Source organism: Lepidothrix coronata, unplaced genomic scaffold (genome assembly GCF_001604755.1).
Source record: "Lepidothrix coronata isolate B3197 unplaced genomic scaffold, Lepidothrix_coronata-1.0 Scaffold117, whole genome shotgun sequence".
Classification (NCBI taxonomy): domain Eukaryota; kingdom Metazoa; phylum Chordata; class Aves; order Passeriformes; family Pipridae; genus Lepidothrix; species Lepidothrix coronata.
Genome location: NW_016690297.1, coordinates 263,959 through 291,747, shown reverse-complemented (window position 1 = coordinate 291,747; position 27,789 = coordinate 263,959). Strand labels below are relative to the sequence as shown.

General features: G+C 40.4%; 1 long non-coding RNA gene across 1 annotated transcript; it reads right to left on the bottom strand.

Moving 5' to 3' along the window:
- Nucleotides 1-1,678: 1,678 nt before the first annotated feature.
- LOC108502357 lies at nt 1,679-27,789 on the bottom strand. The gene is made up of 3 exons (XR_001876475.1): nt 27,691-27,789; nt 9,297-9,485; nt 1,679-1,788 (listed from the first exon to the last, which is right to left on the bottom strand). It is a non-coding gene; the product is annotated as an uncharacterized LOC108502357 (long non-coding RNA).

Sequence of the window (27,789 nt, the reverse complement as noted above, 5' to 3'; positions counted from 1 at the left end):
TTTCTTCTCCTAGGATGATATTCCAGCATAGAAGAAACCAATCTGCATTTTTTAAAAGCCAAATTTATCAATGTTTTATTAGTGTAGGCTGTGGTGGATTCAGCACCCAGCTGTGCCTGGGTGAAGCTGCTCGTTGCCTGCTGCAGAGAACAGTCTGTGCCATCAGCCCTGCCTGCAGCAGCATCCTGGCATTGTCAGCCTGTGCTCTGCGAGGAGAGAGAAGTGCCAGCTCATGCAGAAGGATGCACAGACTCTCCTACGTTGAACAAGTTTGTCATAGACAGACTTTTGTGTGCGGCCTTCCAAAGTGGTACTGGCAAAATATTTAAAGACCAAGGTATTGCTGCTTAGTGTTCAATAGAAACGATTTGCACTCATGCAACTATTTTTAATATTATAATTAAAGACACCAGTAATCTTTACACAGGAATAGTTTATATCTGTCTCTTCCTTCTGAAGAAAAAGAAAGCAAATCAAGGTAACATTTGAAAAGGTAAGGTGAAACCTGTAAATATTGTTATGGACATAGGGACCTTTTGAATACATTAAGAATTTCCATATAAAAATTAGTGTGGTTAAGATTAGTTATTGTATTAAGTTTGGGTTTTATTCCTTCTTTACAGCTAAATGCCATGGGTTTGGATAGCATTTCTTAAAAAGTGCTAAGCAGAAAGCAATTTATTTAAAGTAAATATTTAGCAAAATAAATTGTTTTACACTTGTTCATGTGAAAGATTGATTTTGATTTCTCATCTGCGTGAAGTGTCAATGTCTGTAACATATGAGCACTGCATCCAGCTCTGGGGTCCCCAGCACAGAAAGGACATAGACCTGTTGGAGCGAGTCCAGAGGAGGCCACCAAGGTGATTAGAGGGATGGAGCACCTCTGCTATGAGGAAAAGATGAGAGAATTGGGATTCTTCATCCTAGAGAAGAGAAAGCTTTGGGGTGACCTAATTGCAGCCTTCCATTACCTGAACAGAGCCTACAAGAAAGAAGGAGAGAAACTTTTTACAAGGGCCTGTAGTGACAGGGCTAGGAGGAATGGATTCAAACTAAAAGAGAGTAGGTTTAGACTACGTATTAGGAAGAAATTCCCTACCATGAGGATGGCGAGGCACTGGAATAGGTTGCCTAGAGAAGCTGTGGATGCCCCATCCCTGAAGTGTTCAAGGCCAAGTTGGATGGGGCTTTACAATTTTCTTCAAAACTGTAGAAATAGCCTTTGGCTTTTGCCTTCTGGGAAAAAAAGGGAGATAAGAGAACAAATTGTACTAACAGTATTAGTTAATTAACAGTATAAATTGTATTCTCATTGGCATATTTGTCCCATTTCCTAACTCTGACCAGCACACTTAGCAAGGAGACAAGAGACAGACAAGGAACATGTCTAAGGACTGCAGCCCCCTCCTTGACATGTCTGCTGCTCTAGAAGGGATGTACACCTGCCACAGCCTCTTTTCTCTGTGGGGAGGCAGACATGGACAGCTCCATGGGGTTGCCAGCCAGGCCCTGCCCAGCTCCTGCCCAAGGCACCGTGCTTAGGGCAGCATTCTCGGCTTCAGACCCCCTCTGTGTCAGGGCCTTTGGGAAATGCACCACTTCAGATCGCTCCTCCCTGATCCTTCACCTCCACTGTTGTTGTTCTTTTGTTTTCCAGGCACTACATGGAGAAATGTCTGTCCTCCATAAGTCACCACACACACACATTGTGGCTCCTCCTGCAGAGGTTCACCTTCTTTTCCAGAGCTGCTGACTGTGTACTCCAGCCCTGATTTGAAGATATAACTAAGCAAGCAAAAAGAAAGAATGAATAAAGATCCTTTATTTCCTTATTGCCATGTATCCCTTTGTCTCCTGCCATGTTTTTTAGTGTTTGAGTGCATCTTGCTTGAGACAGGCAATATTATATACTTGCCTGTTGGGTATCATCCCCTTTCTTAGCAGTTTTCTCAGTCCCCCTAATCCTGTTATTAATCCATACTAGAAAAGATAGCAACCTTTACTATAAGTTACATACTCAGTAAAAACAATTCTAGAATGTTAAAGTAGTAAAATACATTAAAAGTATTGTCAGAGACTGAAATGGTTAATGATTTATGCATTCTAGGAGACTTTTGCAGGCTTTTGACCTGCATGATACCTCTGATGAGCAGTCGGGCCCCTCCCTCCCTCCAGTGCTGAAGGTGTGAAGTACTGAGCTGAGCTTGCAGGCTTTTGACTATTGATACATCTGATGAGCAATCAGGTCCCTCCCTCTGCTAATCTTGAAAGGCGGGAACCAGGCGAGACACAAAAACTCAGCACACAGACCTAGGAGATGTTGGAGGCTCGAGGCACGGCCCGTGACACTAACCATGGATATAACTCATAACTTCTTGGAGTATGGGGGCTCCCCTCCTTCACCCCCAGCGGATCAAGGCCACCACTTCAACTGACAGACATGGAAGCATCGCTGGACCCCGTGGGCGGTGACTATATACATCTGTCCACTCTCAGCTTTTCTTTCTCTTACTCTCCCTTGCTCTTATCCTGCCTTTCTCTCCCCTATGCATTTTCTCCCCCCGCAAAGGTTATCTCTGTGTCACACTGTTGTATGACAGCACCCAAACTGCTAGCATGCATGTTGATACAGAATTGTTAAAATAAACCTTGCCTGTATGTTTTTAGACACCGATTATTTAGTGTCGTTTCACTTTAATCCACCCCAAGGGAATTATTGATAAAAACCTGAGTTACCCCCCCTCCCCTTTTCCTGGGGCGGGTCTTAACAAGTATCTCTGAGCAGATGCTAGAAATTTGTCCTAGGAATTGATATGCTTTATTTCTCTGCATTTGAATATTAGTTTCTGCTCTGAAGCTGTTCTTGGCTATTACTTCTTATAATAGAATTTCAAGATCTATTTTTTCAAAGAAAAATGTGTCTGCTAAAACAGGTGGGAAGTTGGAACACCCTGACAGCTGGTGCAGCTCATTTTTTCAATTACCAGACAGCAGCTCAGAAATGGTGTGCCTGATTGAGAGGGAGAAATGCAAATGATTGTGATATTTTGTGTGGAGCACATGGAATAGCACATGCTACCATCAGAGCAGTTTCTCTGACCTCAGCAATGCTTTGTGTTAGACAGCTGTAAAGGTAAGAAATAAAATGCAGATCCACTGTTAATTTTTAACCTCATAAATGAAAATTTTTCCCTTTGAAATGACAAATTAAATAGCAGCTGTACATATAGAGCCTTGCCCTATATGTCATTTTTTATAGCTAATGAAAATAATTATGATTACACTCAACTTTTTTTCCCCTTACGAGGTGATGGGTGGCTGCATACAGGAAATTTGTACCACTGAAAGGAAAGATCTGGCTATTCTAATTCAATATATGCACAGCAAAGGCTTTGCAGGACTCTTTCTCTTGGATATTTAGTAACATTTGGAATGTAATTGTAGAACCCCTGAATTACAAAGTGAAATAACAAAAGGCAAGGCAAATTCCTTCAACTTGGGGCTCAACATTCATTTTTACCATTTGTGCTACTTGTTTTGTGAAAGACGAAAGTGGAGAGAATCAGAATTTTACTGGAAACTAGATATACCACTAGCAGAAAATGTGGTCTTCTGAAAAACCCTGCCTCGAAGAGGAAATCCCATCTGTGGAAACACCAGTCTTCCTGTCACTACCAAGCCCGCCAGAGCTTGCCTCTGTTTCTCAGTAGAACTATGTTCAGCATTTCCAGTCTTGAGATTTGCACTCTAATTCCCAGTCTCCCTGAACTCCAATGTCAGTACAAAGCCTTGGCAGAAGAAATTGCAGTGGAAAAGCTCTATTTTCTGAAGTCACATACAGGACAATCCTGCCCCTGGTTCCCCTGTCCTCTGCATATACAGTCCCAAACGGGAAAGAATAATTTTCTGGTTTTATCTGATACAACACACTTCTCAGGATGATTTCAGTCTTCACAAGAGCTGATCTGGGAGATATGTGTTCACAGACAACATGTGGGAGACAAAAGGAGAGAGAATGCAGAATTACACTGGAAACTAGACCTGCCATGGCAGAAAATGTGATCTTCCTGGAAGATCCTCCCTGGTTGAAGAGGATATCAAGGTGACATCAAAAACTACCACTGGCTTTGATTACAGCTGTATCAAATATTTGTGCTCGAACCTGATCTGCACAAACTCTGCTCAGCCCCACCTTCCACTGTAATGTTGGTGTTTAATAAATATTCATGAAAACTGTAATTCCAGTTTTGACCAACACTAGTTTCCTATAAAAGCCACTGAAACTTGTGATTTAAATGTAAAAGCATCATAATAATATTAACTCCTTTAGACTTTGAATAAATAAAACTCTCAGTATATTTACAGGTATGAAGATCGAAGAAAAAACTCATGCACATCCCTATGAATCAGAGAGAAGTTTTGCACAGCTTGAAAGATAAATTCTTCTGTGATAGGGGAACTTCATATCCCAAAGCAAAATTTAATTTCAACCTGTTTGTTTGGTTGATTGTGTTAACAACTGGAAAAGCCCCTGCAGTACAGACACTTGAGAGTGTATTTCCAGCCAGCCTTGTGATGCTTGGTGTCCTGGCCAGAAGATGGCAAGCGTGTTTTGTGGGAGAAGGGAAGTGTGCCAGGCAGACAGGTGTTCTGGTGTTGTAAGAATCAAATAATTCACAGTCAAGACTAGAAATGTTAGCATTATTTACATGATCCCTGTACTGGTTGAACTGTAAGACAACAAAAGAGGAAAAACCTGCAGTAACTTACAGCTGCATCTGCAGAGGGGGAGGGAGGAAGTGCTCAGGGAGGCAAAACCCTCTGACCCCACTGGCATCACTTATGTGGGATGTGATCCCGAGGGACACAACAAAGTGCCATCCTTGCACCTGTGCTGCCCCCACATTTGGTGTCTGGCTGTGTAAGAGCAGTTCTGAAACAGACAAAATCCCCCATCAACAGTACCCAGCATCTCCTCCCAGCTCTTGGCTTTCTGACCCACCATCCTCTCTCACAACAGGCAGGAGATGTCTTTTCTTGCCTTGTGAAATGACAGCGAGTTACAATCTGCTGTTAATTATTTGCTTTGCTCTGCTACTATTTCCTTCTTGCCTTCCATGCCTTTGGCACAGGGAGGGGCATGGACTGGAATGCAGTGAATTTAGATACTGCTTTACAGCCTGACACTTCTCCTTTTCAGCTACCAAAGACTGGCAATTCCTGAATCCTTTCCAGAATTGCAGGCAGTCCTTTTACTTTCTAAGAAGTAAAATAATTCTGCCTGGTGTTTCAGCCATAGGTAACTGGATAAAGCTCTTAGTTTCTCAACTCATTTTTTGAGTTGGCTGGAAGTGCAGATTCAAGAAAGCAAAGTACCTGCTTCCAACAGGGGCTGAACATTCAGTTTCTACAAAGTTCCTGATCACTGACCTGCCATTCCCCAGTGTGGAAATACTCTGCATTTATAGAGAAGACTAAGCTGAAGGAATACACATATTCCTTAGGGGAAAATGTCATGATGCTCATAATATTTCTGAACTTATGGGAGATCATGTCATAGTTCTGGACCAGGGCTGCAAGAAGTGTGACTTTAGACCAAGGAGCCTTACTGTAGTTGTTTAGTAAAGTACTCTTCTGTAGTAGGGAGCTGAATTGCTGGCAGTGATTTTCATTTGTAGGCTTTAACTGATCTTTCAGACGTCCTGGGCACAGGTCACTGGTTCCCCTAAGGGTCGGGGCGGAGGTCTTGAACTTAATTACATTTTGTAATGGCAACTGTAATAGGGAGCAAAGGACAGGGTTGTGAAGAGATGAGGCAATATTAGACGTTTGTCAAAGATTTTGTGGTCAGACCTGTATCTCTCTGATCTGGCTGCGCTGTCACAGATGATTAATTTGATTACTTGTAGATGTACATTTTCAACAGGAGATTCAAAGGCACAAAACATTTTCCGCTGCTGTGAACTGTTTTGGGGGTGGATTTGGGGGCCTCAGACATTTCACTTGCATCGTGCACACACCAAGCCACTGTGGTGGCTGTGAGCAGTGGCACAGAATGAGCAGTTTGAGTATTCCTGATGCTTGAATTGGAATCATTGGACCAGGTCATGAGGGCTACATTCACTTACAGACCAGACAGAGAACGGATCCCCTGTAAAAGGTTCTGTTTTCCATCATTGCACAGGGTGGGCTCAAACATTAATGCTGCCCAAACACTCCAATCACTTTGGACGCAGTTGGACTCAATGATCTTGGAGGTCTTTTCCAACCTTAATGACTCTATGGTTCTATGACCTTGCTTGCAGTGGAGCTAAGGAATGGGAAAGAATTTTTTGGAAAGAAGGCTGATGCAAACAAAATAGAACATACCACAGAAAGGGGAAAGGGGTTTTTTCCCATGCATTCCCGTTATGGCTAACACTTTTATTAACCTGATTTCCATATGCATATTCTGAGCAGCAAGGAATGTCACAAATGAGGAATGAAACAGAAATTTTAGATATATCACTAGTCAAAAGTGTGTGAGGAAATGATACAGGAAAGATAAATTTCTTCTGCTTATTTGAAAATACAGCAGCTTTACAAGAAGTTTCAAATATTCCTGTCAAGGAAGAAGGCATTACCCCCTCATCTCCATTACTTCATTTAAGGAAAGATTTATTTCTTTTAGTTATAAGCATTGCAGCCTTCAAACCAAAACATATTCATATACATGTTGATTTTTTTGAGGAAAAAATGCCCAGTAGGGATCACATTTTCTGCATTACCTTTGACAGCAGGAAAAAAGCAGATGACATAATATGCAGAAAAGGATTATTTAATTAGGTATTACAGAAAGCTTTCCATCTCCAAAGGTGGCTCAGCACAGTGCTGAGCTTCCTAGTGATCTGTGGAAATTCCACCATTGATGGGTTTTATAATAGCATAGTAGAGAAATAGCTATGAATACTGATTTTAATACCTTGCATCAGTGTGTTGGTTTACTGAACATTCATAATTAATATCTATATAGTAAATGATGAAGTGTTTCTAATTTATGTATTGTGCCATCATGATATGCTCTGTTCTGTTCTGTTCTATTCTAATCTATTCTATTTAACAGCACAGCATTGTTGCATGGTGCATTGAATTGGAAAAGGCATCCTGCTGGAAAAAAATGTGGAAGGAAAAAAATATTTTCCTTCTCTTGGCTGGGCATTTCCTCTGTCCAGCCCAGTGTTTACACACAAGCCATGTGCCAGGACTGCTTTTGAAGAAATATTCCTGGAATTGCACCCTCAGTTTTCCCCAGTCTGGCATGACAGTTCCTACAAAAGGATTTATTTATGCTGTGTTCTCCTTTCTGAGAGCCCAATTTTTGGCCCCTACACAGAGCCTTGTTAAGCAGGATTCACTTCCTGCTACTCAGTGCTGTGAGAAACCTTTTCAAAGTTGTGACGGATGATTCCAGGAGCAGCTTTGGCTCCTGAACACCCCCTCCTACTATTTCCAGGTGTTTTGGCCAGGGTGTCCCATGCTGATGTGTGAGTCACGCTGTCTCTGCTCAACCACCTCTGAAATCCTTCCAGGAAGAGATAATGTGGAGGGCTTACACTGGCTTTAGCAAGATTTGGGTCAGCCTATCTGGGTAAACTTTCTTGATCTGTTTGAACCAATGGAATTCTTTGCTGCTGGTGAAATGAGTGGTTCCTTGTTTTATCCTTGGCCTCCTTTCATCCCAGCATGGAGCTCATGTAGCCACTGTGTGGCTACACAGTGAACCAGACTATGGAGTGAGCATCCTTCTCCCCCACACTGGCTCCAAGATTACTTTCCTGATTTGCATTACCCCTTGAACACACGATTGCAACTGCTGGCCTGAGGAAGCAGATGGGAATCACACACCAGAAACAAGGGTAAGGACAGATCCACCTCATTGAGCAGTGGTGGACATCCTTTGAAAACTCGTCTACACTGTTTTTCATAATCAGTGTCCCAAAAACTTGCAGTTCACATATGGTAAAGACCGTAACTGTAGGATCTAACAGCTTCAGTAGCTTTTCCATTATCTCTTGGGAGTCAGGATTGGACTTTTTAACAAAAGCAAAATATTGAAACAAACCCATCCCCAACCCTGGAAACCCTCATTAATCCCTTTTGGTGAGGCTCTTCACATGAAAAAAACATGGTCTGACAGGCTCATACTCTTAACCACATGTGTCTGTGGTGATGGTGGGAGGGAGGAGAAAGCCATGAAAAAAGCTTAGTAGAGCAGATTTCAGAGTAATGCATCTGACTATCCAGGGCTGAGTAGCCCATCCTATTGTTATTCTCTCTCTTGAAGCACTTTGTTTGCATTTTTTTTCCCTTTAAGCCTGTCTAAGAAGAGCAGCTGTCATGACAGGAATGTTTTTCTTCTTGTGTTGGAAAGACAACAGCTGTAAGAATTAGGAATGTGCCACTGGAAAATGATTCATAGGTATGTGTGTTTATGAACTTTGCATATTCCAAAGACAAATTAATCTCTAGAAAAGACAAAGTAATTGTAGCCATTGCCCAAAGTCTGTTATACAGGGACCACCTATAGTGTTGGTATCATTCCATCTTTGTTCAGCATTCTAAGAGCCATTTTGAACCACCTATTCCTGTTCCCACCTAGTTATGTTGCCAGATTTAATCAATATTCCATTTCTGTCGAGATTTTTGTCTCAGCAACTGGCATAATACACTGTTTTTACCTTTTCATCTTTTAGATTTTGTGTATTGGAATAACATCCATAATTTATGTAATGGAATAACATTTAGCCATAAGGACAAATTGTCAGCTGTTGTCAGGTTGTTGAGCTCAGTGGAATTAAGGAAACCAGCTGAGTCCATGAAATGAGGAAAGTTTCTACAGAGCTGGCATTATTTTTGTTTAATGACACAAAAATCAAGCAGAGGTGTCTAAATCTAAATGTTTTTCTTCAGCTCTCGGGAGAAAATGGTAAGAACTACAGCCTTGTTTCTTCTACTGTAACATCAGGCATTGTATTAATAACAGGAATTTGTATAAATTCTAGCTATACTGTGGCAGGCACTGCATGGTCTGCAATCAGTGCACATTCAGTTCATTTCAGATGGAAGCTTCCTGGGGGTGATCTCACCTCAGTCAATGAAAATCGACTGAACTGAGGGATAGGATTTAGAGCTCTTTTGTTTGAAATCAAGCCTGACAGGACTTTATGTTTCTAATATAAACATCATAGAGACAAATGAAAAGCATTACTTAAGCGAGACATAAATATGTGCTTCAGAGATGATGATTTTCTTACCTGTGGTAGTCCTGAGCCTTCAGTGCTCATGCTGTCCAATGGAAACTCCACAGCTTTCAACAGATTCCTTCGTTTTCTGAAAAATCTCCTACTACAAGTCCTCCTTCTCCTGTTGTATTCTGCAGTCTGTCATCCACCACTGACACCCATCCTGGTCATCATTCCAGTCACTATCAAATCTTAACAGCTCTTTTAAAGGAAGGAATTAAAAATATACATGCATTATACCATATAAAACAATCAGATTTGAAAGCATTTTCCTCTGTAGCTCCCATATTTCCGTGTGCTCTTTCTCCATTACACTTAATATAACTACACTTTTAAAATATATGGTGTGCAATACATGCAAACTTCAATGAAATATAAGATACACATTGTGAGCTCTCTGACAGTTACAACAGCCAGTGGAGCAGAGAATTACAGGTCATCTAAACCTGGCTGGGATAAAAGTGTTAACCAGTAGCACATAGAGAACATTCCTGGGTTGGACTAGGGGGATTAAACAACATGAGCTGATTATGCTAATTTTCTTCATCTCCTAATGTCTTTGGATTGCTTCAGTGAAGTTGAAAGAAAAATTCCCAGTGATTTATGTGGAAAGATATTTTACCCTTCATTTCCCAGAAAGATGTCTGCTTTATATGGTAAATACATTAAGTATCTGCACAGGATAAGTATGAATTTGTTCTCTGCTCAACCAAACACTTTGTGTGCAAGAACTCAGAATACAACAGTAAATGCTGTGTTCCACAAATCTGGGTTTGCCTCTAATCAGCCACTGTAAAGTTCAATATACTGTTACTTTCTAGCAGCACATACCTGGCAGCTTTTCACTATGATGTAAGAGAAGCAAAGTGAGTCATTTACTCTCTTTGACTGCACAATTTCTCATTCAGCCTGTTTTCAAACTCATCTACTTTTCACATTATTTAAGCAATTAACCGTATGAAACCTTTTGTTCTCATTTTTCTGTTCCCAAAAAGTAATATTCCACCAGACAAGTCCATTAAATTCCCGTTCTGGGACACATTATCACCTCTGCAACCATGTACACAGAGGTGGTTGGAGCAAGGACCAATTTGCTGTTCCTAAATGTCCCCCACTTCCATGTGTGCTTAGACATCATTAGAGATGATAAATAAGGTAACAAAATAAGCTGAACTGTAACCAGGAAGAGAAAGAAAACCTCCTTCCTTAGCTATTAGCAGCTTTTTACCATCCTCTTCAATCTTCACTTATGTAAAGCTGGAAGATTAGCTTAAGCAAGCAGTTGCAGCAAGAGATGGGAGCCAGCAGATTTTTAGGATTAATTTATCCCATAATGGGCTATTGAAAGCAAATGCTTAGCCTCTCCTAATCATTTTAAGAATGCTCCCATAGCTGAGTGCAATGTATGACATCTTAGTCCCTTGAAGTAATGAGAATTTTGCAACTGAATTCACCGGAGAAGGATTTTGTATTAATGTCTCCCTCCATTGCTACCACTTGTTTTGCCTGCTGGAGCCAGCTCTGACAAGGTCATTCTCCTGGGGGAGGATGAGAGGGTTGCAGCTGCAGCTCTGACTCTTGATGGTGCAGTGTGGTTCCATGTCACTTGATGAACACGAGCCTTCAGAGCCTTCCTCCTCTGCTCCAGACCAGTGTAATGGCTGCACACAGATCTGTGTCAGGGGAGGTTTAGGTTGGATATTAGGAAAAGGTTCTTCACCCAGAGGGTGACTGAGCACTGGAACAGGCTCCCCATGGAAATGGTCATAGCATCAAACCTGACAAGAGTTCAAGAAGCGTTTGGACAATTGTCTCGGGCCCATAGTGTGATTCTTGGGGCTGTCCTGTGCAGGGTCAGGAGTTGGACTCAATGATCCTTGTGGGTCACTTCCAACTCAGGATAACCTGTGGTTCTAATGCCTCTCGCCCATCGTCTTCGTTAACTTGTCAGGTGTTGCAAAAACTGAGTTGGCTGAGGCTTGTTGACATGAGAGAAAACCAAACCCTGCTGAGGCTTTACTTGCTTTTAAAATAGAACCAAGGCCGTGGAACATGCCCAGTGGCTCCCAGGTGGTAGCAGAGCTCTGTGGCACAGTGCTCTGCAGCTGCACCAGCTGTTCGGGCTTTGGAGGCTGGTGATAGAAGCAGATCTGAGTTCTGTCATTAGCTGTGTCCACACTGGTCTGTTGGGTGGCTTCTGAAGAGTGGAGTCACCAGTCTGCACTGGTCAGCTTCAGACATGTCCCACACAAGCTTCTGCATCTCCTTAGTCCTTGCCCAGGCTCTTCAGCTCAGCTACTGCAGGCTGAGACTGAGGTCTGAAAGACCTCTGGCTGGAATTCTCCTTGATCCTGTATTTCCACTGCCCATCCAGCATCACAACAGAAGTACTTGTTTGCAACAGCCTCAGCCTCCTGAGATGACTGAAGAAAAGAGGTTGATCATTCTTTGTTGTAACATGTGGCTGATCTTAATTGTGAATAAAATTTTTACAGAGGATCACCTGGCAGCTTTATCTGTGCCACAGATATTATCCTGTGTAATGTACCATTTTCCAGTTCCTCTGTTACTTTCCAAGAAATTAACTACTTAAACCACTTCAAGTAGTAAGAATAAATTTGCATAAAATCCTACATTTTTTTTTAAACTATATGAGTTACTAATACAGTATCACTGACTTTAAAACAAGCTTCATGGCAGATAATAGAAGAAATTTAGAGTAAATTAATTTAGTATGGGATATTTCTGTCAGACAAGCAGGAAAACATTCCACCAGTTTAGAATCTCTAAAACTGAATGTCCAGAGCAAAAGCTGAGAAAACTGCTTTCTTCTTTCTCCACAAGGGTGTCCTAAAAACTAAGAGGAACTATGATAAAACTGAACAGTCTCATTTTCACATATAACCAAAATTTGTCTTCTGGGTTTGAATTCAGCTGAGGTATTAATGAATATCTTCATAACATCAAAAACTAAGCCCGAAAAACTGCATTTTAGTGGGATCTTCCTGATTCTGATGAGAGAACACAAAAAAAAAGTTGGCAAAGACATTCCAACATTAGAATATATTCAGGGCAAGGAAATTTAGAGGGCAGCAAGTTTGAATCCTCCACACAGTACAAAAGCTTCTAAGTTTCATAATAATTAATCAAATCCTCATAAAGGTATACCATTCCTTTCAGCCCACAATACACAGCAAAATTAAGAATGTTCGAAGACAGTTAATGGCAAAGGTACCAGGAACCTTCACAGGAAAAATATTGACAGTAGGTTTCACTCCCCCTCACCATCTTTCTTCCTCCAGAACTGACAAAAATAACATGAAATGTTAAGCACAACATCAATATAATTCAAGGGTGATTTGCTGTTCCCAAAATATTTGTAGCCACATAAACCACCAGTTTACATATTATTGCCCGCACATGTGTCTGGCTGACCATGCAGGCAAGCCAAAAGATATTTCTAAATCCAGCTGTTTCTCTTGATGCTGCGGGCCAGAAGTGCAAGTGGAGTGGGTCATCAGAGAAGACCTCTGGTGTGCTGGTGGGGTTGCTTCTTTAGATGCAATACTGAGGCTTGAATTGTGGGAATGAAAAGACACAAAGTAATTGGCAAAGTCAGTGAATGCAGGAAGAAGGGGGAAAGGAAGCTAATGGAGCTTCCTGCAAGGTTGTGAAGTTGGGAATGAGAAATGTTATATTAATGAAGATGATGGTGAAAAGGAAGTGCTCCAAAAAAGGAAGAAACAAATGACACCCAGTTTAGAAAGTGTGGGTGGCAGGAAGAACAGTGATACCATTAGTCACAGATAAAAGAAGTGAGGGGACAAGACTGTTAAGAAAGATGCTGAGTTCAAACACTGTGTCTATGCAGTTGCCTAAAGACAGTCAGTGATAGAATCTTCTTGTGTGTCAAGGAGAGATAATTATCTTCATTCATGAACTTCAGAGGTTTCAGGAAAAATTTCCCTATCATTTACAGATGCAAGATGGAGTTATATAGCAGGAACAGATGAATTTGGGATAATTTTACAGACAGTTTTGAGCTTGCGCTCCTTTAGCTCCTTTAGCAATATCAGCATGCACAAGCACTTGCTCCTTGTAAAATAATGTAGATTTCTCCCACATCTGTTGAGGATATGATCTTCCAAACTTTATTGTCTACAAATCACCATCTCATGACTACATAAAAATAACCCAGTGGAAAATCTCTATTAAAGTTAAGAGCACATGTTCATCGTCCCAAAATCTCCATTATTATCACAGGCATAACATATGTCAGGTAAAGTAAATGGGGAAGAGGGGAATTTCCAAATTTTCATCAAAAGACCTGTCTTTGTGTGTCACTGTAAGGCACATTACACCCTTTTTATTTGTGTTTTATTTGTGTTGTATTATTGTGTTTATATGTGAATACATATTTTCTTTGGACAGGGTTGACAGCTTTTAAGATTGTGATTTTCCTGTACTGAAGACCACTTACAGAAGTTGCTGTTCCTTTGCCTGTATCTGTCTTGTATGGGATTTATTGTGTATACTCCCCAATGGAAACCATAAGGACCCTAAAAATGAATGAAATTATTAAATCATATTCTTCTCTGTCACCCTTTACCCAAAGCTCTGCTTTCCCTTGCTAGGCTCTGCGTGCTAGAGCTGCCCTTCATCAGCTTCACAAGGAGTGTGCTGCCCCAGGTTTGAGGAAAGACCCACTGAGTTTAGTTGGGTGTCTTCCTGGAGACAGCTTTAGATCTAAATTAAATAACCAGCTGAGAGGGGTGATTTCAGCAAAGAGGTAGAGATCACCTTGCTCATTTAGCATGAGCAGAGAATGTCTGGGTGACCAGAACAAATCTGCCCCTCTCTAAGGATGGTAGAAAAGACTGTGAGTTGATCAAAACAAGACACTGTACATTTGTGCTTAACATCTCTGTTTGTTGCTAAAGAGAGGTGGTGGCCTCTGGAGAACTCTGTATAGAATGATGGCAAAGCTGAGATTACATCACGTAGATGTAACTGCTACTATTAGTTTTCTAAAACCTACTGGACACTGGGGAGATGCTTCCTCAATTTTAAACTCAGTTGGGGATATTGTGTAGACAAAGCTTTAGTGCCTTATAAGCCATTTTTAGAAGGTTTTCAAGCCAATTCAGGCTGCTTGGCACATGACCTGCACTGGGACTTCAATGGCTGTAAAAGCAGGATTAGCTTGTCCCAGGCTGGGCTACATGCCCATGTGTCAGATCACACAACAAGGTAAGCCTGCATCACAGATCATGATGCAAATCTACAGCTGAGCGCTTTGGCTTCTGGGAGGGCTGCCCCTACACAGCAGCTGCAGCTGGTAAAGAGCTCCCAGAGGCAGCTGGCAAACAGACCACAGCACCCAGCTGGGGTCAGGGAGCAGGAGTGAGCAGATGCAGCTGCACAGGAAGCTCCTGACCTGGAAGTGCCACAGCATAGGATGGTGAAAAGGGAATCAAGTGAGTAAGTCTCACATGCTGTGCATGAGACTGGGCAGGTCTTAAATCAGTGATTCATTGTTAGGTGTTTTCACTGCTTGTAAAATAAAGTGAAAGCACCTCCTTCTAGAAAGAATTAATTCACTGGGTTTTATCTGCCCCTTTAGAAATACAAATTGCTATATGAATGTGTTACTAGAATAGCAGGAGAAAAATTTACTGGTGACTTTTTGATTGCTGTGTATTCTACCCTTTCATAGTAGTTTGGTATCAAGGTTATTGATAGGATGATCAGTGCCAGACTTTTGTGGCACTAAACTCTTCGGGTCAGGGCCTTATTCCCTTATTCCCTCACAGCTGCTGCAGCAATCAAACCTCTGCAGAGATTTTGAACCAGCAACACAAATACAAAAAACCAGTGCTTGTAATTTAATCCACAGAGATGATTAAGTATTACATACTCATGAATATGTTTATGTTGTCCCATACTTCAGCCTACAGAATTTTACCCATTTGGCATTAATTCTATACTTCTGTGTAACTGGATCTGTACAGAATATCTTTCTATATACTGAGCCAAGTTCTTTGATTGCTAAGTCTGCTATTGAGCAATTCCCTCCCTGATAATTTCCTGAGAATATGAAGGACAAAGAGAAGTTTCATTCAGATCTTCCAAAACAAGACAGAACACACCCAGAGTTAAAGTGCATGCACAAGTAGAATTCAAAACGAGTTCTGTAACATATTTTAGGCATATTTCATAATCTATATGAGAAATGCAAATTTCTGGATAATCATGGCTGGTTATGCCTCAGTTGCATAGGCCTCTTGAAAAAGCCCATGGAGATTTCATTAGATCTGTCCTAGATCTGTATTTTAGAGCAAATGGACACAGAAATCCATTAAGATGGAAAGTTTAATTATCTACACAGTTCAGAAATCTGGCATAGTTTTTTCAAAACACTTGTAGAAAGCTTAATTTATTCAACTATAAACAACAAATAGAGTTGTAAAGTCAAAATTGGCACATGGCACCAGGTTACTCTCTAAGTACCTCTGAGCATTACATTTACATTAAATGTAAATTAGAGTACACATACACCTAAATTTCCAGTGTCTCAGCTGCTATCTGATATTCAGATGTGCTGAGAATCCCCCTAATGTCATTTAAGTTGATGAGGACTGTAACACTAAGCAAACCTAAAAGCAAGCAGTTTCAAGGTCTCCCTGCCATATAGTAAAACTCCAGTCTGGGCAATCATGAATAGTTTTAATGATTCTCATGATGACAGTAGAGAGGAGCTTTTGAGTTTATACAACAGTCTTTTTTTTTTTTTTGGTCATTTTATGTAAGATTCTCATCATTGTAATGGTGAGAAGAACCTTGAAAACACTGACAGAATGTACTTTGTACTTTATGAGCCCCAAACTCCCCAAGAATAATAAAAAGGGAACATAACCTAAAAGGTGTTTTGTAAAGAGGAAGCAGTACAAATCTGTAAGGAAATCTCTGACTTAGGTGCAGTCTGTAGGCTCATTTTAAAGTGTCCAATGTCTTCCTTATAGTGCATGTAAGCAAGAGCTACAGCTACATGGGAAACGAGACAGAACTGGCACAAAAAACTATAGAACTATTTTGATGCTAATTCTATGAAGTTATTCCCAGTTTACAGATGTGTTAACAAATTGCTTTTCTTGTACTCTATCCCCAAAATCCAATATTTATATTTATAGATGTCTCTGGCCAAGCACTCTTTGGTAATGAAACTACCCAGCCAGGGAAGCAACAACTACAACTTTCTGTGCTGTGGAAAACTAAAGGCAATCACCATTGGGAATCCAAAATTCTTCACACCCATTTTGTGGTATCTGATATACACTGTCTATTTAATAAAAAAAGTCTTGTTTATTACTAGACCTCAGATTGCATATTGTAAAAAAGTCATCTCATATCCTGGTTTTATGGGTTATGTGCCATGTTAAACAGCCAAGTTTCAAATATCCAGTTCATTTGTTTCTGTGCCTTGGGAAGTATTTATTTAAAAGAGAGTAGAGTAAGCTTATAGAATTGCAAAGAGGAAGAGGTAATAGACACAATGAACACAAGTGAACACACAGTGCACTTTTTGTCACAGATATGGGGGAGTTGGTTCTTTCTCCTCATATAATAACAAAATTAACTTGTGTATGGCAGAGACAGAAGTCTGGAAAAAACTGTGTTGCAGTGGCTTGTAGCAATGCCAAGAGCAAAACTTCTGCTCGTGATTCCACTTGTATTTCTAACTGGCATTGCAATCTCCGGTTTGGAGGCTGCTTCTCTGGAGAACACCATATCCCTAATATGTCTACAGATGAACATTTGCCTCCAGTCCTTAACATCGTGTCTCCATTACCACCTGCATTTGTCAAACACAATGTGCTTTGAAACCCTCCACAAGGAGTAATTTTGTAAACCACTTAAAAATTACATTTGTGACTGGCAATACAACAGAAAATAACAATGCCTGGTATCAACAAATAGCTCCTCTGGTGCATCATGACTAGCAACTTCTAGAAAAGTAGTTGTTTCTCTCTCGGTTGCAGTTCATGTGCAAAGGCCTATTAGTTTTGGGGCTTTTTTCTGCCCAAAATACATAGTTTTGAGAAAAATATCAGTTGTTCTTCAGATAATAATTTGTACTGGTGAGACCAGTTTATATGCTGGATTGAGAGTGAAGAGTATAAAAGAATGGGATAAATATGAATGAAGTTAGTCTGGACTGTGGGATTTACCTTCTGACACATGTCTGGTAGAAGATGCAGGATCCCTTGTTCTGCACCAATCACTAGACCAGCTGAGATTCCACGCATTGAGCTCATGTCCTGTTGTCCTTTGGATTTATTTCCTGCTGCAGAGCAAGCACTCTGCTGACCAGAGTAGGTTTAAAATCTACCCAGGGAGTGCAGTGATAAAAGCAGAGTAAGTAGAAGTAAAGCAGCATCTGAGGATAAGGTAGTGCATCTGGGCTTTAAAGGTAGTTTTGAGTAAGCCTCATCTGCTAAGGTTTATGCATCTGGAAGTTAAGCATTTAAGTCATAGTCATTCCCAGTTCACTTTGCAGTCTGTGCTGACAACCAGGCACAAGTAGAGGGTGGTTAAAGTCATCATTGGACAGTCCTCTAAGCTAAGCCAAATAAATTGCCTTCCAGAGGTGTCTGTATCCCTCCCTGTCTATATTGGAAGGCCAGATGCCTACACACAGACACCTACACTGTAAATGACATCATGGATATCTGAAAAGTTAGATGTCTAAATCTGAGCTGGTTGCACTGCTCTCTCTTTATAGTCCATGGAAAACTGAAGTTCAGGCAGTAAAGCCCAGGAGGGAAACTGCAGATCAGCAGGAGACTGGTACAAAATATACACGGGTGGCACAGGGTCAAAACTGTAAAAGTTTATGTTGCTGCTCCAGACCACGTAGGCTCCAGGGAGTAGGAGGTGAATTTCCAAGAAGCAGCAAGAGGCCAATGCCTGGCAGAGATCACTGAGGTCTGGGCAATACTGAAGTAGAGTGATAAAATAAAATCAATAGCTTCTTGGATTACAAAGTTGTAAAGAAACCAGGCAGGACAGACTCTGTCCTTGCTACGGGCAAGCAGTCTTAGATGTTGAGGAGCATTGTTAGGGGCAAAGTTTTTTTAACTTAATATCTTTATCTCTTGTAGTTGTGCAAGCATATAAAAAGACAGTGGAATAAACAAACAAATAAAAATAGAAATATAAACTTGCAATTTATTTTGCTGCTAAAGCAAGGCTATAAACTGAATGGTTATGGAGCATTACACTGCGTGATAGAAGTGTCATAACTCCACTGAGCCTCTTTACCTCCAGGCACCTAAAAGTTTGGCTCAAACCCTCTGTTTGTTTTCAAATACAAATATCTATGTAACACACAAATCCCTATAAAGGCAATTTATTCCATCCCCATCTGTTATTTCTTTTCACAGAAAAATCTTTTTGAAAATAATTCCTGTATGGCATTTAAGTACCTGAGGTAAACAGGTCAAAAATCAATAAACATATTTTCAGTGATTTGAACACCTTGTAAGTTCCCCTTGCCCCCCATTTTGTACATTTATTCAGCCCCTATTCGTAAAGAAGTTAATTCTAAGAGTCTTTGCTGTAGACTGAGAGCAAAAGAGAAAAAGAAGAGTAGGATAATGGCCTGTGGTGTTCGTAATTAATAGGCTCAAGGTTGACCTGTTGTTTTATTTAAAAAGAACAGAGCAATGAACAATTCAGCCACCCTCAACAATGGCACTGCTCTGTCTGAGAGAACACGGGTCAGTGTATTCAGACTACATTCTTCCATGGGTGACCAAGATGCTGAAAAATTCAAATGAAATATAAACTGTTTAAAAGCAAGGTAACTCCTTGGATTTTACAAGTGAGATATAGACAAGTATACACAAGTGGAGTGGCAGCACTTCTCCTTTATTAACAGGACTATTTGCTTGTGTCTCCACTCTAACATCTTCCAAAGAAATGGCTTAGCATGCGAGAGAGACCAGAAACACTGGTTCTGGCATTGTTCATGCAGCCTGTTGTCCCTCTAGTTCACAAATCTCACCTCTGACAGTGATTGCCATCTGACCTTTGCATGAAAATAAGAAACCCACATCAGGTAAGTATGGAATAACCTCCTCTCCATAGAAAGAGGCTCATGACTAGAGTTTGGCTTCACTCCTGACTCATAATGTTTATTCTCCTTTCCAACCTTTTCACATTTAATTTTCATAACCATTCTGCTAAGTGTCGTACCTTGTTCTGACTCTTCTTTCTCTCAGAGCATTTTCTTAAGGGCCTGCACAGGACAGATTTCATACCCTGCATCTTGTTTTATAGTAGCACTTCCAGCAACAGGGGAAACAGGGGTGAGGACATCAAGAGAACACAGAGAATGAAGCCAAGATACACCGCCCAGAATCTTATACTTTGCTACAGTGAATACTGACAGTTTTCTGCCCTTGCCTGTGAGATTAGGAGGAGATTTCCATCTGTCAGCTGCTTGTTCAGGTCTCCTGGACAAGGCTGGTGCATCCAAAGTTTGGAAAGAAAACCATGTTCCTTCTTTTGTTTATTTTAAAAATATACTAAAAATTGTTACAATTATCACCTAAAATACTAAAACATAACAGATACTAACTTTTGCAGAACACATGCTAATATTATAAAATATGTGCAATAGTCATTCATTGCCTGTAACAGCTGAATATCAGCTTCACTGGGTCCTTTGGAATCTAGTGCCAAGGCAAGGCTTCACACCTCATTCCAGGTGATACTGCTCTGTTTACCCACCGGGTACAGCAAATACTCTCAGGGGTAGCAGTGAGCCTTCAGTGACAGTGAAGCAGCACATCAGGCTCTGTCTCTGTATCCAGACAGCTACACCTCACCATTAAGACTGTTTCTAGTTTGATACAAAATGATGTTCAGGAAGGAGCTCAGGCTGTGGTATGGACTGAGCCATTGCAAAGCAGTGGCTTTTGGTCATTGCAGGCTTATTTTGCATTTGCAGCCGGTTTTCTGGCAGTGAAGGAGTTTCTTTTTACAAACAAACCCTCTGCCTCCTCTCATATCCAATTTGATAGTAGGTTGAATACAATATTAGAAACAGTCAGCTGGAGTTACTCATCTTTATTTACCTGCACAGGAGTCAGTCATGCAGGCATAACACACATTCTTTTCTGTGAGTGTCCAGTTACTGTAAAAACTATAAAAGTTTTCTACCTTGTAATTCTTATTCTTATGAAGTTATTTTCTTTTTGCTAAAGAAAAGAGGAATCAAGACTTTCAAAATTTTTATCTTCATTCATCCATATAGAAATTAAGCAGTTAATTAAAAACAAAACCACAATGACATAAAAACATGTTAAAAACCACCATTTGGTGTGACAGTGGATCTAGCATCTGAGAGTCACTTGCACACTTGCAAGATGATTATATCTCTGTAGTTATTATGAACGGCCTGTAGTTTTTCCTTTCCATTGCTGAATGAAATACTAGTGTAAACCATCATGAGGATCTTAAACACCACCCGTTTCTGCTCCTTTTTTTCATCTTTCTGTGATTGTACATATCTCTATTTTAAATAGATTTATATATGCTCTATAAACAATTAAATAAATATTGTAAGCAATAGAACTTTTGAAGATCTCACTGGAACAGTGCAAGCATTCTGAAATTTAAATATATAGTAATTAAAAATTCATTGCCACTGTCAGAATGAACTACTCCTGCAGTTAAATCTGCACAGCAGCTATTCAACAGGAAAGTTCTAAATGTGGATTCTAATCTATTCTGAGCATTGGTAATTTTTTTTTTTAATTTGAGGGGACATACACATTTGACCTCGTTCAGAAAACAGTTTGTTTATTTGTTTAGATGACTCTCAAGCTTCCAGACAATGAGGATACAAATAATTTCACAGTAAGATGTTGGATTTTGTTGGCAGCTCACACCTGTTTGTTTCCTTCTTGAAAACTATCTACGTGTTAGAATCAGTTAATTGAATGGTATCCTAATTTGTATTCACAGAACTCATCATGTGATTTTTAAAATGGAATTTTCAAAGACAATTTGAGGCTATGAAATTTTACAAGTATCGAGAGGACCCATCACATTATCACGGTGTATAATCATATTTGCTTTTGTATAACAAGGCAGCTTCAAAGAGCAACTGGTCTCAGTGCCCTGAGCTGGAGGACCATGACTGTGAGAATGATCAACTTCCAGTCAACCCTGAAACTGTGCAGGATCTTCTGCTCCAGCTGGATTCCTACAAATCTATGGGGCCTGATGGGATTCATCCCAGAATCCTAAAAGAACTGGTTGATGCCATTGCAAAAGCTCTCTTGATGATTTTGGAGCGACCTTGGGAATCCAGAGAAGTCCCAGCTGACTGGAAGGTGGTGAACATTGTCCTGATTTTCAAGAAGGGCAAGAAGGAGGACCCTGGAAACTACAGGCCTGTCAGTCTCACATCAGTGCCTGATAAAGTTATGGAAAAGATTATTCTGGGAGGTATTGAAAAACACCTGAAAGGCAATGCTGTCATTGGTCACAGCCAGCATGGCTTCATGAGGGGAAAGTCCTGCTTATCCAACCTGATTTCCTTTTATGACAAGGTAACCAGCCTAGGTGATCAAGGGAAGCCAGCTGATGTAATCTTTTTGGATTTCAGTACAGGTTTCCATACTGCTTCTCACAGGATCCTTCTGGACAAAATGTCCAGCTGGATAAACACATCATGCCGTGGGTGAGCAACTGGCTCACAGGTCAAGCACAGAGGGTAACAGAGGGTAACAGTGACTGAGGTAACATCAGACTGGCAACCTGTCACTAGTGGGGTTCCACAGGGCTCCATCTTGGGCCCTGTGCTCTTCAGCATCTTCATAATAACTTGGACACAGGACTGGAAGGGATACGATGGACTCCACGATCCTTGTGGGTCCCTTCCAACTCAGCATATTCTGTGATTCTGTAATTATCAAGAAATTAGTAAACGGAGATCAAAAATCTTGTACTGGGGACCTCAGCACAAGCTATTTAACCTGTTATGGTTACTTCTGGAATAAGAGGGGACCAGCAAGTAGCAACAATGGACTGAGGAAAGCCTCCAAAAAGCAGCCATGGGCCCATCTAAAGTAATAGATTGGATACAGCCAGGCTGAGTATGTTAACAGGGTAGACTCCTAGAGAAGAAAGTGAGAAAGAGAAAAGCAACTGATGAAGAGGAAAAACAAAGAAGACAAAGAAAACTGTGATGACACACTGCCTGAAAACCTCTGGTGAGAAGTAACAAAGCTCTTGTTCATGACCTCTTTCACTGAATGTGTAAACAGGCTGAAAAACAGCTTGGGCTGCCCTTTTGATGGTATTTAACTCTTATCTCCTATGACTAATTAGCTTTGCTCAATAGAGGTAAACAGGATCAAGGGGCAGCAGGGATAATGCTGATGGCAATGTGCTAAAAAGCATAAGGGAACCCCTGATCAGCAAGATGGGGTCACCAAAGGTCATCTCATCCATTTTACACCACAAAGCAGTGGATGTCTCCAAGGTTCTAACCCAGCTCGTTCTAATGCTTTGAGGCCTTTATCTTTCTTCCATGCTTCAAAGGAAAGGCAAAGTTACAATATCCTTGGCATGATATGCTACCCCAGTGCTTAGATGAAGGATGTTCAAGGACCACCTGATGTCAGTCTCAGCTTTACACTGATGTGGGAGACCCTCTGTACAGTGGAAATTCCCAAAGATAATTTCACACCACCTAGTTCTTTTTTTTGAGAGAGAGATATAATAGAAAACTGCTAAGTTGGCCCAATAAATGTAAGTGCTTTTCTCTGACATGCCCTACCCTCTTTGGAATATTTATCTTCTTTCATACATTCCCCCTGATACATTTTAATGCAGTTCACTAGAACAGTTCAGGCCTCTCACTTTATCCAATTTATTAACACAATAATATTTTTTAACTCAAAGGGTATACTAATCTTTACTCTTTTCCAAGTACAACAAAAATATTGGAGAACAAAGGGCAAATTTTTCCATCATGTTTAGTGTGAAGAATTTCAGGACTCATTTGAAGAAATCTTGTGCATCCATATATTATAACTGTGGGAGGAATTACAGTAAACACCTACTTTTGGCTCTTCTAGGTCTAAAGAAGAGCTAAGAGCTTGTCTAACCTAAGACTGCACTTAATTATTCTATGAAACAGATCCCACCTTTTAAAAAAATAACCTTTAGAAAGTTGTTCCACTTTCTAATTACTTTCACTGCTAAAATTTTGTATAGTACTCGGATTCTGCCTACTTTCCTTATCAAAATTGCCATACATTGATATACATTGATGGCTGTATAACTTTGTTGTGTGCTGAAAATGATCTTTTATAAATAAAGTTACTTAGAGACTATGTTTATGTTAAACTCACAAACTTCCAGTTAATAAAGAGAATAAATTGATCTTTGGAGTCTCTTACTAACAAGCATTTTCCCAAACCTTTAATAACTCTCACAGCCTTTTTTTGAGCTCCATTCAATTTATGTCAGACTGAACTCACTGTAGCTGGATACAATATTGTAAAAGCATTTACCCTGAAAGACAGAAAACCTGTGACTTCATATCTTGTATTTGATAACCCCATATTTATAATGCCAAAAAACATATGATCCCTTTCAGGCTCCAGAGGGAGTTTACTTCAGTGATTGTCTGCCATGATCCCCATCTTTGTTTAAACCACACAATGTACCTGTCTGCTTCCTGAATGTTAAAAACATGGAATGATTTACACGAGCAAGATGAGTAGCAGAAAAGGCCTTGATGCTGTGTAAGCACTGCTCAGCAATAACTAAAACATCCCTGTGTTATAAACACTGTTTTCAGCACAAATCCCAAACACAGCCCCATGCCAGCTACTGTGAAGAACTTTAACTCTGTCCCCACCAAAGCCAGTAGAGTCCTAGGCCAAAAATTGTCTTGAAATAATTTATAAATGTTTATCAATATAATAATGCATATGATGTTACAAAGCTATACAAGGAGGGAAATGGTGATGGTCAGAAAGATCCTCTGTTTGTACTCAGTCTCCTAGAACTTCCCAAGATGGGAGAGCGGCTTTTTACACAGGCAGATAGTGACAAGACAAGGGGGAGTGGTTTTAAACTAAAAGAGGAGAGATGAGATGTTAGGAAGAAGTTCTTTGCTCAGAGGGTGGTCGGGCATGAGAACAGGTTGCCCAGAGAAGTTGTGGATGCCCCATCCCTGCAAGTGTTCGAGGTCAGGTTGGATGGGGCCTTAGTGAATGGCATCTCTGCCCATGGCAGTGGGCTTGGAATGAGATGATCTTTAAGGTTCCTTCAACCTAAACCATTCTATCATTCTATGATTATGATTCTAAGATTACTGTAAGCTCTTATTTTATTCCTAAATGACAAGATAATAGAGTATTTTTGCTCTATTTCAATAAATATTGATATTTTAGCCTGTTGATTGAATTTTGAATTTTAGCAGGTGGTGAATATATTCCAGGGCTCCTTTTTAGAGCGAGCATTGTGTTTCATTCTCTGTGGATTCCTCCACCTGCCAGCACACAAAGAATTGTAGGGTCAGCCCCTGGCTGGGCTAGCAGGATCAGAAGGGCCACTTCTTTTTCAGAAATGTGAGGCAAAAGAGAAGTAGCTTGTCCCTGCCTCTCTGGGGCTATTAATCTTCAAGTCTGCTACAAATTTTGACCAGCACAGGTCAAAATAAAGTACTTAATATAAAAATATAGTACTTAACTGGTAAAACATAAACTGTGCAAAGTTGCAATTTATTGTATCAAACAATTATCAACCTTTAAATCTTGCTCCCGCCTTAGCTATCAATACTTACCTTTACACTTGGCAGAGAAATCACACTATTCCCTTAATAAAAAGTTCATAATAAATAATATTCTATTGCTCCACCATATAAGAATATAGGTATTAAATGTACACCCAATATTTATATGGGATGATGGCTGCAAAGTATTTCCTGCCAATCTCCACAAAAAGATTTGTCTCTCAGCTCTGCAGTCCCTAAAAGGCCTTGTAGAAATTCTCTTCTAGATGATTGGTATTTTTCTGCTTATTTCTACATAAACTTTTTTCCAGCTTTTAGGGCTGAACATTGACAAATTTTCTGTGTAGCATCTTTACTAATTTCCTCCTAACCCTGTCAGTTGGTGTTTAAACCAGCTTTATTAGGTTAGTCACTCATAAAACAAATCACATTAGGAGAAAATCAATCTATCAGCAAAAAACTTGAGAAAACAAAGGGAAGCTTCTGCATTTTTCAGAAGATTGTGAGAAATATGTATTTCAGCAGGTTCTCCCTGCTGGAGTGTCAGGGACTAATGAAAGTTACTCTACACCACCTGCTGAACAGAGCTAAAATAGACAGTCTGATTAATTAAAGTGTTGGTTTAGCCAATGGCTTCAATTTCACTTTTTCACAAAATTGAAGTCCCAACAAAGAATTATGGAGAAAACTATTAGGTTATTTAGTTCATTTCCTGTCCTTGCAGAATAGTCCCTCCAATTACATTTTTGTTCCAGTCTGTTCAATGCAGTTTAAAGGCTTGGAAAAGCATAAGCCACAGGTGTTGCCCACAGAAGGGTTTACAGTCTGGTACGCCCTGATCTCTACGTTGATACACAAGTAATGACTTTTATTTTCATAATAGTATTATATTATGTCTACTTAAATAATGTCCCTGCACCTCTCTATACAGTTGATATTCCTATACATCAAATGCCAAAAGGCTACATAAGAAAATCCCTGTTCGTTGCGCTTTAGTGTCTGAAAACACCTGCAGTGTTTTGAGTCACATCAAAACACCCCAAGAATAATCCAAATGCAGTCAAGTTTGCAATGGCTGTACAGTGTGGCTGGCATGGGCTGTGGTGGGGGGAAAGAAAGTCTCCTTTCTTGCCAGACACTAGTGTTCCTTCTTTGCTCTGTCTTTGTAGTCAGGTGCAATCCAGCTGTGTGAATGTAAAATCAAATATAATATATAATACAAACAATCAGAAATATATCAAATTGAAGTATCAAACGTTGGGCCTCTGTAAAGTTTGTTTTTCCCCTATTTTTAGGTGTGTTTTTTCAGGTGTTTGGTAGTCCCACTGCATGCCCTACCTTTGTGCATGGAAGCAATGCATTTTTATTGAAAAAGCAATCTGATTACCAAGATTTTAACAGCATCTTTGAACAGTTCTGTGAACTCTGTTATTACAGATCTCTGGGATTGAAAACTGTTACTGATAGCCACAGTGCCCCTGAAGAGTAGCAGAAGATACCACTTTTTCAATAAAGTGCCTGGGAAGATAAGCACAGTTCTGAGCACCATCAAAGGCTTGGTGACTCTGTATGAGGAGTATGCACTGGAAGAAAGAGAGACAGAACTGTACAAAATCTCTCCTCTCAGAAGCAGGCTCTATTAGGGCCATGGCAAAAACACATTGAACTGGAAATAGTAGCTAACACTCATCTATCTCCAGTATTTCACTGGCAGGGTGAGAATTATGACGTCATATATCCAGGCCTTTATGACTTATTTTCTGCATTTCTGCACTCACTTTCTGCTCCCTCTCTACAGTACACATACTTTATGTAAATACTCATAATATTGAAAGCATAGTCTGGATAAGACACCTCTGTTTATCATGAGATCTTTGCCTTTATACTATATAATACATCTGCAGCAGTGGAACTGGGGAGAAAACTCTGCTTTTTGTGTGAAGTTAAAGTTTTCTGTTTGCCTCCCTCCAAGAAGGCAGCAGACCTGCCCTGGCTGAAGAAACCAGCTGGATGGACATCCAGAAGTCTGGTAACTTTGGCATTAAAGAGCTGAAGATACAGCAATATATTTTCAGTGCCTCCAGAAGTTGCTTACCTTCGTGTTAAATGAGCCAGGCATATAATAAGCCGGGTATATAATATGGTCCCTTGTGGTTATTTAGGTTCTTTACAGCCTAATTACAAAATCTAATACAATTTGAATACAGTGTTTTGACAAAGCAGCAAAGGATTGTGGACTAATACATGTACCAGTAAAGCCAAGTGAGGTTTAAAACCAAACCTTGGGTTTTAAAGCATCCTCTGTTCTCTCAAGACATGAATTGTGTCCTGAATATGTTTATTTGTTTGTTTTTTTTTTAATAACTGTTCCGTATGCGTCAGGCACAATACCTGCAATTAATTACAAAGGACACAAACGCTATATGCAGGCAAAGCACACTAAACCTAAAAGTGGCTGATGCAACACCGCAACACTGAGGCAAGGGCCGGCAAAATGGGAAAGACGAGCAAAATCTCGCTCGTGTTACTTCGCTGAGCTGCTGGAGCTGGCGCTGAGAAGAAGCCTTGTGGGCTTACAGGTACCTGAACAAGAGATGCAACGAGGGTTCGTGAGGGAGCCCCGCTGGGTGCGGGACTCCGAGGGCAGCGACCGCCGCTCGGCCGCCGCCTCCCCGCCGCTCC